The 15713-nt window shown below is 38.0% G+C and overlaps 1 protein-coding gene across 7 annotated transcripts in view; it reads right to left on the minus strand.

Moving 5' to 3' along the window:
• PTPN13 (protein tyrosine phosphatase non-receptor type 13) overlaps positions 1 to 15713 on the minus strand; it is a 211284-nt gene that overhangs the window by 174134 nt on the left and 21437 nt on the right. The window lies entirely within an intron of this gene.

Below are 15713 nucleotides of genomic sequence, written 5' to 3' on the forward strand. Positions count from 1 at the left end.
TTATTTTGACTGAATAACTAAAGTTACACAGTATGGAACAGTGGATATAGCTTACTTTGATATGCTGTGCCACAATAGATTAATTAAAAAAACTGAAAATCCTTGGATTCTCAGATACTGGAAGGCAAAAGACTTTTAAAAATGATTGAGTGTGCTTTTATTACCCCCCCCCCCCCACCCATTTAACTGAAAAATGTCATACATAAACATAGTTATTATTGGCAGCAAGTATTGGAGGTCCTCAAGCACCCATAGCACCAAGAGAGCTGGTTACTATGGAGAAAAGATTAAGGACCGAAGACAGTAACTAATTCTGTGGCATAGGTTCAGATGGAGGTCTGATCCATTAGGTATACCACTGGTTACCAGAGTCCTGGGTCCAGCGTTTTTTAATGTGTTTATTATCTATATCACATGTGGTCTACAAGAGAAGGTTTTTATTTTTTTGCAGGTGATACAAAGATTTACAGTATAACAAGGCTGATGTGGGATGGTCTCTCACAAAATTACCACAGTCATTTTCTGACACATTCTGTTGTGAACATTCCGATGCCCTAATTGGTTACAGGTTGCTCTTTCCCTGCCCACTGGAGACATAGCTGACTAACAGGAGATGAAACTTGATAACAAAACAAGTGCTTGCCTTAGACCCTATTGAAAAACCTTTGATTAAAAAAATTTCATTGTACAACTGAAGAACATGGGTCACACAAATTAGATTTTTAGATTAGAATAGTCATGCAAATTAGATTTTTCTCCCCATTCAATAATTGAAACATTTAATATTATTACCTTAATAAAAAAAAATTGACAAACTAATGTATTTTTAGAAGACTGGGGGCTAGATTTACTAAACTGCGGTTTTGAAAAAGTGGAGATGTTGCCTATGGCAACCAATCAAATTCTAACTTTCGTTTATTTAGTGCATTCTACAAAATGACAGCTAGAATCTGATTGGTTGCTATAGGCAACATCTCCACTTTTTTAAACCTGCAGCTTAGTAAATATACCCCTAAGAGGCGAGAGTAGAGAATAGTAACCAACAATTTCCAAAATAATAAAACAAGGTTCCCATGAGTTGCTTTCCGTCACCACACAAAAATGTATTGGTCCTGATCAAGGCTTTGTAATTCTAGAGGAAGGCTGTTCTAAGCATGCTCCCCACAATTACCAGATCCATGGCCCACTACACAAATTCTTTGTGGTTACATCCAGTCCGGAAGCAGGGAAAGTTAGAAAAACAGAATCTTAGCTTAGCGGAAATTCTCTTCCCTTCAAGTCATTACAGAAGCAATTACAGTGTAAGAGACAATTCACCTCTCTTTCTGTTTGGTAATATTTTACAGATACCTTCTGCTATTCTCAGGCAGTGCTGAATAGGCATAACAGATTTTCTAATCATAGCAAATGTTCAGCAGGAAAAGTGGGAAAGAAAAGACAGATCCAGCATTGAGAATAGAATAAACGAAACAGCTGAAACAGAAAAACAGACAGACAGAGGGTGCAAGAGAATACAGAAGGTGGAAATAACTAAGGTAGAGAGATTCATGGGTATTAAATTTGTTACATTTTTTTTTTACAGTTAATTCAATTGGTAAAGTGTCTGGTTCATATCTTTACAAACAAATTTAAGTAGCAATGCCAATTTCTTCTACATGACAAAACGAGAATATTGAATGTTAAATTCGTAGAACAGCAACGCAGATTGGAACACTGTCATCCTTAGCGATTATTTGCTAACAACATGAATTGTAAATTATGTAGTTTTATTTGGAGGTTTATATGCTACATTATGGAGAAAATATAGTCACTTACATTCAAAGTACAGTTTCATTAACTATGGTGTCACATTGCAGCAACGGAAAGGTGTGCTTATCAGCTGGGAAAGTGTAACATTTATGACCAATAGTGACTCAATAAAGAGAAGGGGAAACTCCTGTTAGACAAGTCTGGAGATACATTTCTAAAGACACTGGAAAATATCAATATATCATAATAATATTTTTAAATAGCATTTTTTTTAATAGATAAAAAGACTAACTGTTGCCAGCATAGTGGTATTATTTTAAAACTATTTTACATACAGCCACTATCTGTCAAGATGTTTTACCCACACTGCTACTAGTTCTGGTTGCCATGGAAAACAGTCTACTCAAGTCAGGCATTACGGAAATGTCCAATTGACCATTTCATCTATAATTCTGGTATTTACGCAGCATGTACTATAGGGCAGATAACAGTTATCAGTAAGGTGTCGGGAATCAAATTGTATTCAATAAGGCTCATTTACAAAAGTGCAAAAAAGCAAACCTGCTGCACTAAAGCTCTTTTGTGATGTCACACACCTATGTTTGCGCAAATGCACCTGCTTTTCTGGGTAAGCATGTGGACTTGCAGGCCAAGCGAATTAGGCACCAAAATGCAAAAGCAAAACTTTGCTTTGAGCGACAAGATTTACAGTCCGCACGCAGAGGAAAAAATCAAGTACACAAAACAAAACCTGAATTGTCCAAGATCAAATCCAGTTGCACTTATACGCAAAAGTACATTCCTAGGCAAATTTCAACTAATTAACATTCAAACACACAGAAACATGACATGTCAAATGTCCACTCACTCTCATGTTTAATTTATTTTAAGAAACCAAGTTGGAAAAGTTAAATTAAAGAAGCGGTAGTCCTAAAACAATAGCAGGTTGGACTTTGAAATGGTGCTTCACTCTTTCCACCACTTGAGGTTTCAGGTGTATCCACATACCTACAAAGGCAGGAACAAATTGACTTTCTGAGGTAGTTCAAGGGACCATGAAGTGGGTGTGGTCACGTGAAATACACCAGGTAGACAATTCGGTACACTTGCACCAATAATGAAATAGGGAGTGTGTCCACATTTTTTGCTCATACATAACTGTTACTATGGCTTGGGACATAGCTTCACGAGTATCGGTAGGATAGATTTCAAAGCTACTGTCTATATGCTACACTTATAATTAAGATCGGTACTAAAACTGCCAGCGTCCTGTGTGATCATTTGGCAATACATAACGTAGCTAGAAGGACTGCCCTACAAGGACCTGAGAACACTAGGCAGAACCTAAGGACTCCCTCTGTGTATAAATATATATGTACTTTAGCTTGTAATTAAATACGGTCAAATCTTTATGCATATAAAAAAAAAATGGGAAAAAAAAAAAAAAAAAAAAAAGGACACTGAATTGCAACTGGAGTTCACAAACCATATGTGACAGAAGGTATATCAAAAGGACAAAAAGCTTTTCTATGAGCACCACATTTCCTGCTTTTTTAAGCCTCCACAGAGACAGCCTATGACAGAAAATCAGAGTGAAGGGCATGCCAGATATCAAGGATACCTTCCATTTCAAAACATTTTAAAAGGGGACAACTGTCATTTACTGGCTTGTACATACCTTTTCTCTTTTCAGCTTGATTTTGTGCTTTTTTGGCATGTATTTATATTATCAGGCAGATTTGTTCATTTCCGTGCCATGGATATGACACAAAGCTGTTCTCTGCATACAAATTGGACCCAACCTAGACAGCACAGCAGATGTGTCATATTCAGAAGCTATAAAAATAAACAATGCTACTTGATGATAAGATCATATGGCTGAAAGAGAAAACAATGTATTTAGAGGTAGGTACAATCCACTAAGTTACAATCATGGGATGGAGGCCATCCCAGTTATGTTTTTTAAAATAACATCAAGCCTATTCAAACTGGATCAACTTACTTTCTTTTTAGTTTAGTGGCTGTTTAGTTTGCATTATTAGTTATGTAACTACTGTGTTTATATCAAGACAATTGAATAACCCAGCGCAAGGTAAAGTGACAGATTGACATGAATGGAAAAATATCAGTAACTGATCTGTAAACTCTTCCAATGCCTATAAAATCTGGAATATCCTTGTAAGCATGTAATCTAATAATAAAAGCGGATCCACATAGTTTAATAAATTGGAGTTTAGATTAAGTCTTTGTACCAAAGACCTTACTGATGCCCTTCTGTTTTTTTAATAACTTTCAAAGGATTTAAAAGTGGGATTGTGGTCTTCTTTTCTTTACAAGCACGCCAGGAATTTGACTGGCATTTTTCATTTTGCTAGGAGTAAAAGCAATCATTTTGCTGAAAAAGTAGCACCAATCAAAAGGAATCAGGTTCAATCGAGCCCTGTCTGTGAACTTTTGGATAAAAAAAACTGCATGAAAATACTATACTACAATAACACAGTCCCCCTAAGCTGTTTCGCCAAGATCCTCAAGCTTGCAGTTAATTAATTTGTGTGATTGATTAAACATACATTAGTACAGAAGTGGACGAATCTCAGGTGTTTGGTAAATGCAGTATATAAATTCTTCTATTTATCTTGCTTTATTTTACCAATACACATTGAACTACCAGAAAGGAAAAAAAATTCAATGTTAAAAAATGAATTATTACATGGTTGCCCTATACTTACACCTGTCCAGGAGCAGAGGTACCTACGGCACTAAGTGGGCAGGAAAATGTATATAATGAGACCAATTGCATCCTTATGCCCCTACTCACACATTGCTCACTGCAATGAGCGTATCTCCTCCACCCCCACTTTGTGGGAGAACCGTCTACTCTTCCAGAAGTCCACAATTTTACACTGCGGGAGAGGAGGAAACTATTCAATCTCCTTACCCTCACCTACAAGGCCCTCTCCCACTCCACTGCCACATATATTTCCAACCTCCTTTACATTCACACTCCATCCCGTTCCCTGCGATCAGCCAATGACTGTCGCCTCTCCTCCACTCTTATCACCTCATCCCACTACAGAATTCAAGATTTCTCCCGGGCTGCCTCCCTCCACTGCAACGACCTCCCACCTTCTATCCAACGGTCCCCTAAACTGTGCACTTTCAAACGGGATCTTAAAACTCATCTGTTCCTCAAAGCCTACCAGACATCCACCTAACCATCTCTCCACGCTAGATCTCCTCTCCTGTCCTCTTACTAGCTTCACTTGCACTTGCTCCCCATCCACTGACCCCTCATTGTGCCTGCAGCCTGCTCTCAGTTTGCCCGCTCTTTAGGATGTAAGCTCTTACGAGCAGGGCCCTCTTCCCTCCTGTCTCTATAACTATTCTTCTGCTCTATCTTCTCTGTACTTGCTATGCTTGGAGCCTTTAGAGTCTTGGTATTACATGTCTATTGTTTTGTACGTTTCACCCTGTATGGTCTAATGTTTGTACTCTGTACGGCGCTAAGGAAATATTGTGGCGGCTTATAAATAGAGGATAATAATAACTCTGTAGATACTTGAGATATTGAGTGCCTACGGAAAAGAAATCACTTGACTATAATCAGTCTGCCCAGGTAGATAGTACTACAATTATTTTCAAGTACTAGGTGGCTCTTTTCCTTCCATTGCTTCACCTGTTTATTGTTGTCAGCATGCATGTAATTCAAAGGTGGAATATAGAAAACATATAGATTGACAGTTCAAATATGCTACAGTCTCACAAGGAGCATCAGGCCGCTGGACCATGTTTACATGTGGACACATGGCCCTTAAAGCAGACTCATCATCTACACTCCGTGGAAAAAGCAAATTTGTGGGCTGGTCCAATATTCACCCAGATGCAGCTGAACAACTAACCAGGAACTAGTGACAGCAAGCATATCATTTTACTTGGAGCTTGGGAACTGTTAGAAAAGACTACAGAATAATGGGACATAACTACTTTAAATGCAGTAAACAAAGTATTAGAAAGTTACAAGCCGTGCGTTGGCATTCAAGTACATGGTATATTTTAAATAAAAAGCTAATTAAAAGACAAATATGAAATACCTATAAAAAATACCTATAGAAAACAATATGGTTCAGCAGTCGAGACATTGTAATTTAAAAAATTGAATGAAAGCTCCCGTCTGAAAGTTCAGTCTTTTAAAAGCACTTTGGTAGAGCCTTTTTTTACCTGTACAATGCCAAGAAAAACGCTCAATGTAAACAATATAATACATTATTACCCTCAGCTGCATCTAACCACAAGTAACTGCAGAGTTTCATTCCAACTGAAATAGAAATAGCTGCGGACAATCTGCAAACTTACAAAAATATTTGCATTCCATTTTGGCAAACAGAGGCGGACATGATTTATCCAGGACCTTTGTGGCATCAAGATGAAGAGATCCAACATAACGGTGTACCGCATCAAATCCCAGCCACTGAACTTATTTCAAGGCACTTACCATCTGCCACCCAGTATATGTACTGCTATTTTGATCCACACTTCTCCCTATAAGTGTACCACTAAACTGGACTGTAGCTACTAAATAAAATAAGAGCCACCTGCTGTCATTGCTTTTGGAAACAGTCGGAGTTGTAGCATCAGAATATGGTGCCACCACAGGGTCCTGATCTTTACTGCACCAGGTGTTAGCACGGATGACCTATATAAAAGAGGCTTTTTTCCCCAGGTCCTGGTTTCCTTAACATGGAACCGCGGAGAGGGAGAGAATATGGCACAAGTTAACATATCAAAAAGGTCATGTGGTTGTTATTGGAAATGGCTACAGTACGTTCAGCACTGGTGCAGTGGTAACTGTGCAAATATAACAAATTACTGTAACCCATAGTGCCAGATGTTTAATTTCAACTATTCCATATATACAGTATCTTTTAAGCATTTATATGACGTGCACTAGTTTCATAAATGTCTCCAACTTTGATCTTTCTATGAATATACACTTTTAAATTCTGTTTCATTAAGGGCCCCATATGTTATATACAGATGTAACTCCTTTCATTGGATATTTTCTATATGGAATGTATAATAAAAAGAAAAAAATATTACATCTTTTTTTTTTCACAGCTATATTGAGTCTGAAAGTTGTGCAAACTTGTGGACAGTTACGAAATACAAAATTACATTATATCCAAAATGACATATTGAGAAAGGCACTTACAAATTGCAAGTTGGAACAACTATTTGCAATGTTCATAAAATGTAGAAGTTAAGTGAAATGACAGTTGATCACCATACTTGATTACTCTCCTGTGAGTCTCTTAGGAATTTTGAGAGTCACAAATTTCTGGAAGTCCTCCCTGACTCCCATGCGAGCAGGGCCGGTTTAAGGGAATGGAGGCCCCTGGGCTAAGGGCGTCTCCATTCCCCCGTGAGGCCCCCAATGTGAGCCACCCGCCGCCCCCCCCCCCCGTACCCCGTGAGGCCCCCCAAGCGCTTACCTGTCACTGTAGTCCTCCGTCCCCGGCGCGCTGTAAGCTCCTTACTGAGGAGATCTCGCGAGAGTTCACTCGCAAGATCTCCTCAGTAAGCAGATTACTGAGCGCCGGGGGCGGAGGACTACAGTGACAGTGCTCAGCAGCATTGATCGGGCTGGGGGCGCCCCCGCCCCGATCAATAATACTGCTGAGGACTTTAAAGGGCCCCCTGGATGCCCAAGGCCCCTGGGCTATAGCCCAGTTAGACCTCGGGTTAATCCGGCCCTGCATGCGAGTATGCCACACTCCTGGATCCAGCTTCTCGTTCATGTGAATTGGGTGGGGGCATGGCTTACCCACTTTGCATCATCAGGCCTCTGCTGTACAAGTACACTTTTGGGATTATTGCACAGGCTCAAAAAGTAGGCAAGTATGACATTCACTTCTGACTTTTGACTCATAGGGTAAAGCAGTCCCCTAAAGAGAACAAATATTTGAGTGGCCGTTATCAACTGGAAACCTAGTGATATGTGGTCAATACCACCCTAATAGCAGACAACCCGATCAATTCAGCCACACACACCCCAGGCTGAGCTGCTCGATTGCAATGAAAGAGTCTGCTGTAGTTCTGTATTGTCTTACAGCTTTAAAACATTTGTATGCTGAAAAGAATGGTTAAGGTGAATGTTTCAGTTCATTATTAACATTACAAATAATCTATCACTGGATACACTCTGCAAAAATACAATGATTCACACTTAAATTCCAGACATGAGACAACTCCGTGCAAGTCTCATCCTCTTTCCCTACCACCGAGCAGTTGTTGTCTATATGCAAGTGTACAACATCTGTATTTACTGCATAGCCTCCGGGTATGACCAACCCTCTCAGACTTCCTAATGTTCATAGATTACAACTCCTCTTTCCGGTGGGGAAAGGTCATCCAATATTAAACTGTACATGCCTATCATTAGATCCTGATTTATTGCGGAAACTCCATAACTGCAGTCCTTGAAAAAAAAAAAAAAAACAACTCTATTTTATCAAGATCAATTGGAGACGTGTCATATTCTCAAAAGAAAGGGCTCTCAATACAACATTTTGGATATCACATCATTTTGTATGTGGTAAAACAACTTTGTACAATTTTGTAAGTTATAATAAAACCATCCATACCACCATCAAAAGGACAGTTTGTGCACGCTCCCCTGCAACGATTACTAAATGAGTTATTCATGTCTTCAGATCACCAAAGATATTTATAGTCATTAGTTATACATCTATAGTACCTAAAGCTGCTCTTTTGTATTTGATGCAGATGACAGTACTGTCTGCTGGGGCATCACAAATAAACAACTTTGCAGGAAGAAAAAGTACTGTACACCTCAGTAAAAGAAAACGTTCTAAAGATGGAAAACCATATAATAACAATAATATATTATCAACAACAACAATGCTGTTGATGAATAGAGAATATATAAATAATTTTCTGAATTTAGAGTGAATGTTTATAAACAGTAAAAATAACAGTAATAGTTACAAAACCTGCCAACAGTCTATATTTGCAGCTGCCAGAAAGCGGCATGGCCTGAAGAACAGCGTCCTTGGCTCACCAGAAGAGCTGCATCATAAGTGCAAGAGGTGTAGTTTGGGTGAATTTTTTAATCGGTATGTAGAGTGGTATATTATAGTAATTTCTGCTTGATCTTTGGTAAACAAAAAGAAAATCTAGACCTGAAGAGTATTTCACCAAAAGCAGCTATCCAATCACACAAACTGCACTGACAAAATTAAATCGGATAAAAATAATGGCAGCAACTGGTTACCATCAGATATCTGGTAACTAAAAGCAACTTATCAAGATACACACAAGAGTTTTCATTTTAGAGTAATTTTCAAAAGGCTTATTTTTTTTGTCTTCTCAATATAAAGTGTTTCCGAGTATAATTTCTAGCGGTTTCGTAAGAATCGGTCACAAGAATTCATGTTCTGGAAATGAAAATAAAACTGGCTGCATGGGGCTCATGTAAGCAGGACAATCACATGAAAGCCGTATGGAAATTCATTACAACTTCATGTGACACCTATCACTAGGGCAGCGATCACAACAAAAATGCCCTTTTTCAAACAGGAAAAGTTGTATTGCTGCACTAGTTTATGAAAAGAACAGTAACTTTAGTTTTTAAAAGGAAAAAGATAGGTCTTTCATTGTCTTGATAGTATAGTCAAGTAATTATATTTACCTTATGAGCATTATACAGGTACACATGGGGATTTTTTTAATTGTTATAATTATTCCTTTAACATTTACCTGGATACTTTTTGTGTTCCCCTTAATTGTTTTTTCTTTTTTAGTATATCATGTGTTAGTACATACTCAAACACTAGGGATGCTGTAGCTAGACTCACATCATATCTTCCATGCAGGAAACACTACTGATCACATCCCCGTTACCTCCATGACACCAGGCACCATTATGATAAAATGTGCATAACAATCTCTATTATATGGAAACCAGGTGCCTTTCCATGTACTGAATCTATAATTTGTGGCCACAACTTAAAACAGCAAGGGAGCAGGTAGTAGCTGACGCCAAGAGGGATATTCAATTGCCAGAGATGTGGCGAGCTGACATCGCGCCATGCACATTTCCGGCAATTACGGTAGACACCTCACAGCTAATTGAATCTCCCCCCAAATGTACATTCATGGCCTATTAAGTGTAGCACAGGTACCAATACAAATTCTACAGGAATGGTACTAAAAACAACTCCACTTTTGAATGCGACAGGGATTGCTTTGACATAAATGCCCCCATCTTTACAGATAAGCACGTGGATTTGTGAACTGAGCAGTCTGCTGCAGAGGGGGAACAAACGTTTGCACAGTCAGATGAGAGAAGTTGGACAAATCTGAAACATTCCTTGATGACTGTGGATTAGAAGTTTTGAACTTAACTGAAAAAAACTAGATTGACGTTGATGAGGCGGAGAAGGTGCATTTAGGGAAGTGTTTTGGAAACCCAACCTATGCCCTATACTTTTATTGGAACCCATTTTGCATCTCTCTTGTAAAAAGTAACATTTAATAGACAGGCCAAATGTCCCCTCATAATCCGCCTAGCGGTTGATAACTTTTACCTTTAACATTATTTCACTTACCAAGGGTTTTTTTACAAATATAGACACAAGGCACTTTTTTGCCAAATGAAAGGTCACAAATTTTATTAAAAATTTAATTTAATTAAAATGGTGGCAATTAAGAGCAAGACCAATCAGCCTTCAGCCTCATCCATAAACCGTAAACCTTGAACTAAATATTGGGACACTAAATATCCTCAACATAAATTGTCAAAAAATCTGAAATAATGGATTACTGAGACACATGCATTTATAATGTAAAAGTACTATAGCCAGGAATGTTAGAAAACACACCAGCTTGTACTTTACGTGAACTTCTGTTGGGTAGTTTCAAACTTGTCCCAGCCATAATTGCCACTTTCATCTACACATTACCTAGATTCCTAGAAGAGGGACGTACAGCAATTAAGAAGCTATTAGGTGTATTGTTTTACCATAACATTTACCAGGCTTGCATAAATAATTGTCAAGCCAATAGTTGGGTCATTATTTCAGTAAATAGTTTACCTAATTTTCCATAAAGGAAAAATCTAAATATTCATTATTGACAGGGATTATGATGGAGAATGATAATTATATATTGCCACAATATAATAATAATACTCTAAAGTCAGAGGAGCAGAAAGAAGGTTTGATTGCTATAAGAAAATACCCTGTTGGCAGGAGAAAGACTGAATGATAACACCATAAAAAGCTATATTAATAAGTAGCATATTCGCAGAACGAATTAATATTTGTCCGAGCCTATGAACAATTTCTCATTTATATTAAATGCTGTGTATCAGATAAACACCTCCCCCAGGCACCCACATTTACCACCTGGAGTAACTGTACAAAATAAATCAAAGTGTGATTCTGCCAAATCGTCGATTTTCACCAATATTGATGGGCAGAGTTAAAATGACAATTTAATTAAAAGCAAAACCTGCCTTTATTTTTTTTTTATTATTTATATTAACCTCATATGCCCACACAAATAGCTAATCACACATAAGCCTTTTTATATGTAAAAGGTACTTGTCTTTCTATTATATTAAAGCACATAATTACTAAATACTACACTATATGCTTTGTAATCATAAAGGACAAATGCCCCTGTATTACTGGGACATCCATGCTTTAAAAAAAAAAAAAAAATCCAATGACACCAGCTTTATTTACATATAAGTCTTGTCCTTCAATATATTTGGTAGGCTGTTATAAATATCCCACTTTTATACCTTCATAATACTATTATTATACTTTTTATTTGCTTTCTTTAAGGAATTAATTCTACAATTATAAATTATACTCTGATGAGACTTTGCTGGGATTTAACTGGTTCAAATTTCTGAAATATTAACTTAATGTTCTTTTGTGTTTAAGCCCAAAATTAACTATGGTCCACTAGTAATTACCTTGAATAGACTGTATAAAATGCTTAATATTTGTACAGTACATGGGTAGCTTTATACCAAAGAGGGCTCTTTCAAACCAAATGCTATGGAATATTCACAGCACAAGAGAGGTCTGTACAGAGCTTTCCACCTTTGGTAAGTAACATAGTATAGGTAAGGGTTAAATTAATAAAGCCACAGCACATTTGTTTAACAAGCCCCCGATGACATTTGCAAAGATAATTTTCTCCTTCTTTCATCCTGGCAAAGACAGACAGAGAGTTATAATTATTGTACTGCTCATGACAGCACATTCAAATGTAGACATTTTCTCCCACAAGAAAATTATAGGTTTCTATTCTACTTACTTTAAGCATCCAGGACATTCACAGCAACAAAACCACATCTTCAGCACATTACAGTGATTGGAAAGCCGTGGCCTGATGAAAAATGTTTGCTTATATACAGAACAGAGACAAACACTCACACAAAGAACAAGTTAATAAAAATATATATGCCAATGAAAGCAGTGAGCCTTTCCTCTTTGAGCAGTTGAAAAACTTTTGCGGAGTTTGAAATTGAACTTCTCACTAACAATGATGTCATCCTTTTAACTTATGCAATCCCAGACAGAGGAGAATATGATATCTCTAACTGGCCATGTCTGCAGCGGTGATATTACTACAATGATTGAGGCTCGGTACACAATACAGAAAATTTGTCACGTGACATATTTACAATTTCACCAACGACAGTGTCCCGATGCATGTGTACACACTATACACAATTTACAAGATTTACCTGTGCCCTTCATCTGTCAACCATCGGCTGAAAAGATCATGACTCTGTAAACATTATGGAGTTCCGAATTGTGAGTACATATACACTGTAGAATTGGAACGACAGCGTTCTATCGTTGGAGATTTTTAGTCCGTTTATAAGATGAAACGATACGATGCGATTTGGAAAGATAATTGTTCATCACTGTAGCGTACACACTAATGCGATATCAGGCCAACCGGTCGTTTATTATGTGACTGGCCCGATAATCGGGTAACAAAACTGTAGTCGGTACCCTGCCTTATAGGTGTGCTTGCCCTATGGGAACCAGGTAGGCTGGCAACTTTTGGCCTGGTGGGCACAAGCAAGTGGGCCAGGCACTTCTAACAACTTGCCACAACGGAACAGTGCAATGTGGTTTGTCTAGTGTGGCTGTGGTTTTATATAGCCAATTAAATTGCTGAAAAATTATGTGAAAGAACTATAAATCACACACATCTACTAGCCCTGAAAACCATTCAATGCAGAGACTAATCTAGTGACTGATAGAGAGCATTCTAGTGCCCTCTATACACTATAGAAAGGATTTTCCTTATTAAAAATTGTTTAGAAAAAACCCAAAAACAAATAAACATATTACATTTTTTCCATTTTACTGTACCCTTGATCAGCAAAACATGTAAATAAATAACCGACCCCCTCATTTGCAGTATTGACACAAAAGCCCTAACAGCAAGTCCAAGCGTACAATTAACTAAGGGCTTTACCAAAATGTTAGTAGTTACATCATTTATGTCCAGATTTTCCCTTTATTTTGCAAAGCCACTATTACTTGATAAAATACCATTTCTATAAATCTCTGCATGGAGCTGCACTTGAACAGCATTATAGCAAACACACCTTGGTAAGGGATAAATGGAAAACAAATATATGAATGAGATGACCACTGTTCAAGCAGATAATATAGAGATTACAATGAAAGGCTCTGGTTCTCCCGTAAAACATGAGTCACTTACCAGTAATAGATAAGCGCATGTAAGATTAGACAGATTTTAAGGATGAACACAGAAAGAAGGATATACATTCTTTGGAAACAACACTTCATAAAAATAGAGCCTTTGGGAGATAATTTGTCTTAAATACAAGCAGACATTGTTGCTCTGTACATTTGCAAGATAAAACAATAGCGCTGCTGCCTCCACCACTCCCAGCCCTCCACCCTGTAAACCACTTATAAAATTAAAATATACCACCAAAACAAAAATTTAAAAATAAAAAAAAGTCAAAGACGTGGCTAGTTATGGGATGTATACATATTTGGGAGCTAGTGTTTTGCGGATAGGGTTTGGTTTCTGTAATTTGGGGCACCATTCCTAAAACAAACTAAAATTATAGGTAAAATCTCCCTCCTTTCAATGCACTGCCCATTCTCCTCATTAAATGGTTTAGCAGCACTCCTCACAGTGACCGTAGGGGGAATGTTTCAGCAATCATGTCCCAGTGTAGGACATTTACTTAGCATCAAATAATTTCTTTTGTCTTTCTGGAACGGTCTTGATAAAGAGTTTCGGAATCCATACATATCCCACTGAACCAGCAGTGCACTTTTATACTTCTTAATGCCTTTAACCCAGTGGACCCCAAACTTTCTCAGTTCAAGGCACCCTTAGGGTCTACATAATTTTGTCAAGGCACCCCTAAGCCAGAATAATTACCAAGCAGTCCCATGCCTTGCTTACTAGCGGCCTTGGCCGGGCAGCACAGTTTGGGAACCACTGCTTTAGCCTATCCATCATTGGTGTTACCAGGCTACTGTGGTAAAGTACACATCACTGTCAGTCTTTGAAATTACTACATAATTTGGTCTCATGTACATAATTCTGTTCCACAGAAATGCAACAATCAAAAAACAATTGATTTCAGCACAAGTTAGATTACAGTCTTGTTCCTTTGCACCAAGCTATCACACCAATGGTCCATTTCTACTGTATCCAAGAAAATGTGATATGGAGATGTAAATTTCCAACAACTGAAATTTTCATAGCGACTTCTAAATCCAGAATAGAAACCATAATCAGGTGAAATCATCATCATTGATTTATATAGCGCCAGCACATTCCGCAGCGCTTTCCAATTGGGAACAAACAGTAATAAATAGAGAGGTAAAAATGCCCTGCCCGCAGCTTACAATCTATAGGACAATGGTTTGATACATAAGGGTAACTGCTACATCATATTGAATATTTGTTCAGCTAGAATGCAAAGGCTACAAAGTATTTAGTGGGCTGTTTGCTCAGTTACACAACTATATTGGTCAGAGGGTTGTTATCTTGGGTTAGCTGTGTAGAGGGTGGTAATAGGGTAACCTAGGGAGATTAAAAGGGTTGTAGAGAAATATTATAAGCTTGTCTGAAGAGGTGGGTTTCAGAGAACGTTTGAAGGTTTGAAGACTAGAGGAAAGTCTTGTAGTGCGAGGGAATTCCATAAAGTGAGTGCAGCCCAAAAAAAGTCCTGTAACCGAGAATGGGAGGAAGTGATGAGAGTGGAAGAGAGACACAGATCTTGTGCAGAACGGAGGTGTTTAGTTGGGAGGTATTTTGAGACAAGTGAGGAAATGTATGTCGGTGCAATTTTGTTGATGGTCTTGTATGTTAGTAGAAGAATTTTTTTATTGGATTCTATGAGAAACAGGCAACCAATGTAGAGACTGACAGAGTGACTCAGCAGACGAAAAACGATTTAAAAGGAAGCTCAATCTAGCCGCTGCGTGCAAAATAGATTGTAGGGGTTTGAGTATGATTTTGGAAAGACCAGTAAGGAGGGAATTACTATAGTCGATGTGGGAAATGAATAGTGCATGAATTAAAGTTTTTGCAGTGTCTTGTGTGAGGTATGTACATATTCCAGAAATGTTTTTTATATGTGTACAGCATGATGTAAACAGATTTGATATGGGGAAAAAAGGATAGTTGAGAGTTCAAAATTACACCTAGATTACACCTAGGCAGCGAGCTTGTGGAGTGTGATTTATGGTCATGTCAACAGAAATAGAAATGTCAGGCAAAAAGCCTCTATTGTTGGGTGGGAGTTGGCGAGAGGACATCCAAGATGAAATGGCAGAAAGACAGTTAGTAACGCAAAACACAGATGGTGAGAGATCAGGAGAGAATAGATAAATTTGTGTATCATCCGCATAGGGATG

Source organism: Mixophyes fleayi, chromosome 1 (assembly GCF_038048845.1).
Source record: "Mixophyes fleayi isolate aMixFle1 chromosome 1, aMixFle1.hap1, whole genome shotgun sequence".
Lineage (NCBI taxonomy): Eukaryota > Metazoa > Chordata > Amphibia > Anura > Limnodynastidae > Mixophyes > Mixophyes fleayi.